Consider the following 3,585-nt stretch of genomic DNA (forward strand, 5'->3'; position numbering starts at 1 on the left):
GGCAAGCGAAATGTACTCAGCCCTTGTGAGGCCAATTGAGCAACTACTTGACTAAGAAGTTGCGGCCCCATTGACGAAAGCTGACAACAGCTATGAAAGCCGTGTGCTGATCACATGTCCCTCTATATCCGAATCCAATAATGCCTATCGTCTGAGGATGACACGGCGGTCGGTTGGTGCCATTGGGCTTCTGAAGCCTGTTCGTTCGGAATTCGGCTAATAACATGTGTAATGCGTTAAGGCTCTACATATACAGTATCATTTTGACATAGCATGTCTGTTCTTGAAAAGTGCCACATAACAAATGTAATTCCCTCCTTCAGATACACAGTAGATACAGTAACCGACACTGGTAATTAACTATTGCCTTTGATGAAGAGTGATAACAGAAAATTAGGAAACTAACATGTATTTACAATTAAACCATACGTTACAAACTTACATCTTATTACTTATTTTCTCATTTCCACCCGCAAGGCTTCCAGTTTCGCCAACGGCCTCACCGCAGTGGTAACACCGGTTCCCGTCAGATCACCGAAGTTAAGCGCTGTCGGGCTGGGCTAGCACTTGGATGGGTGTCCATCCGGTCTGTCCAGCGCTGTTGGCAAGCGGGGTGCACTCAGCCCTTGTGAGGCAAACTGAGGAGCTACTTGACTGAGAAGTAGCGGCTCCGGTCTCGTAAACTGACACAAGGGCGGGAGAACGGTGTGCTGACCACATGCCCCTCCATATCCAGTGACGCCTTGGGGCTGAGGATGACACGGCGGCCGGTCGCTACCGTTGGGCCTACGTGGCATGTTCGGACGGAGTTTAGTTTTAGTTTTAGGCTTGCAGTTTCAGTTCGCACATAAACAGAACCAGGATCATCAAAAGAACTTGGAATATGTGTTTACTGGACAAAACAGAAACCTTTCATTCTCTACTAATACTCATTACATTTTCAATAACCAAACAATCCTTTCCACATCAGAATACGGCACCTACACTATTAAATTCATAGGGGTGCAAAATTCCACGACGAATATAGCTTCCACATGATGCGTCACTACTGAGTAAAATATCTCAATTAAACTTGGACCATACACAGAAATACTGATGCAGTACAGTACAGACAACATCAGAAATAAATATGCAACAAAACAAACATAAATGCCATTGTTATTGAAAGACAATAATTACGCCGATGTCATCGCGATTCATGATGACCCACTGTACATTACAAATGGCAGAACAGGGTTCAGAAGAGGGTGTGTGAACACTATGGACAGCAATGCATACTCTGCAAAGTTCTTCCATGTTAACCACAAGGGTGATGACGAGTCAGTGCGTTATATTCCTCTAACAGTGTGTCTCACAACCGCTTACGGTCATCGGTGTATGTGGACATGCTGCAACAAATCCCACATGTGCTCGATGGAATTTAAGCCGGGGAAACGAGCAGACTGGTGCATTTGGGGAAGGAGTCTGTACCGTGTGTGTGACAACCTTGGTGCCCTAGTATCGATCGCATCTGTCCTGTGTTTGCCTCTGGCCCGTTACTGAGATTCCTGACTGCAAGAGGGAGCGAAGGCAGAGGCGGACATGGATTGGGGGCTGCGCTCGGCTACATATGTGACAGTACCTTACTGGCAGTAGCGTGCGGAGTTCGAGGGCATGTGAGAGTTCTGTTATGGTGAACATACCTGCGGTCGGCTCTCTGGACTGTTACTGGCGCCATCACGCAGATTGAAGTTTGACTGTCAATTACTCTACCATGGACGAAGCAAGCAAACTCAGGGAACAGATGCGTGCACATGTTTAGGACTACACGGCGTGGCCATTAGAAACGGGCAGTAATTTTGTTCTTAATCGACGTCTGGGCCACCACTTTATCCTGGTTCCTTACGGGTCTAGTTGATATTCATTGTTGTAAGCCGAAGGCGCCCGTTTTTGTTTTGCTACTTGGCTTTATTTAGCCGATTTTCTGAACGTGTATTCGGGATTTGTAGCGAATGTATTTTACAGTATGATTTTGTTGTCCACTCGCGACGTTGCTGAGTTGGCTGGCTGTGTTGTTTGTTGGTACAAGCCGTGCTTTCTGTCAAATCATTCTGCAAGTTACCCGCATGACATTACTTACTCAATGCTTGCTAGCGTTCTTTAATTCATTGATGTTTTTTGTTTTATTAAAATAATGCTGAAATCATGTACTGTTGAAGTTGCTTAAGCTACCTGTAATATTCTTTGGTGGTTTTAGTATTTCATTAGAATAACGTTTAGCATTTTCAAATTGGTTTAATTCGTTAGTGTTATGTACTTAACTAGTATTATGTCTGATGTTTTCTGTGTTGTCAAACTTGTTTTATGTATTAGTCTTGTATATTTTAGTACAATACCGTTTAATTCTGGTTATACAAGTATGTTGTAGGACAGATTAACTATTATTTAATGCCCTACTCGTCAGGATACTCACTATGTGCTTTGGTTGAACTAGTGGAATTCACAAAATCATTCTGTAAATTCTTCACACATCTGTCAGAAAGGTATCTATGTATTGTTGATGCATTAATTTGTTCTCAAAACGGTGCTGATATTCAAGACAATAAAAGCGGGTTAAAAGCTGTGAGCTATCTGGGAAAGTTAACCTTGCATTACTGAGCAACTGTTTCACCAGGTATCCAGTCTATCTTACCAAATTCCCAACCAGACTAACATTAATTATAATCTTTTAGTAGTCATCTTACGATAACTGGTGATATATATATATATATATATATATATATATATATATATATATATATATATATATATATATATTCCGCTAGACTCTGGAATCTCTGAAACGTTAGATTGCGTGCGTTGTATAATCTTAATTTTTTGTCCCTGTAGCGCTCAAACAACTTCTGCGTAGTTTCTGAGCAGACTTTCAAAAGATACACAGCGTTGTTGAGCGGCGTTGTGTTGTTTGTCATGTTGTTTTGTTTTCTATATTTGTGTGTTTCATATGTGTGTGTGTGTTTTTTTTTCTCGCTTGTAAATCGACTGACTTCGATCAAAGATATAAATTTGGTTTGCGTGTGTAAAAGTGCATAACAAATTAAAGAAAACGTAGAGAAATCAGAAAAATCGATCCGTGAGCTAGGCGAACAAATGACACAGAAATCTGAAAAACGATCCACGAGCTAGGCGAACAAATAGACGAAAAACTAATCCAGCAGACAAATAAAGTCGGCGAGTCGATGCAGAGAGTGTCCGATGATATCTCACAAAGAATAAACAATCTGGCAAGTGAAAGAAAAAGTGATATTATGAAAGAATTAGGCCGTACATTTGAACAAATCGATGATCGTCTGCAAGCCTTAGAAGAGGGCAAGCAGAGTCGTAATGCAGAATCAAAAGAGAGCGAGGAACAGCTACTTAGGAATTTCCAAGCGCTGAGAGAAGAATGCCAAAGGGAACACGAGCAGGTACTCTCCAGGGTCCAGGATGCGGAAACGCATTGTCCCGCGTCCATTAGCTACACAGTAGCGGACAACAGTCAAGCGATTCATGCACTCGAACAGCAAGTAGATCAATTAAAGCAGACTGGACCGGAGGACAACAGAC

General features: G+C 42.1%; 1 pseudogene; it reads left to right on the top strand.

The window, feature by feature from the left end:
• The first annotated feature begins 489 nt into the window (after positions 1-489).
• LOC126417205 (5S ribosomal RNA) lies at positions 490-607 on the top strand (annotated as a pseudogene).
• The last annotated feature ends 2,978 nt before the right edge of the window (positions 608-3,585 follow it).

This window comes from Schistocerca serialis, chromosome 8 (genome assembly GCF_023864345.2).
Source record: "Schistocerca serialis cubense isolate TAMUIC-IGC-003099 chromosome 8, iqSchSeri2.2, whole genome shotgun sequence".
In the NCBI taxonomy this organism is placed as follows: Eukaryota; Metazoa; Arthropoda; class Insecta; order Orthoptera; family Acrididae; genus Schistocerca; species Schistocerca serialis.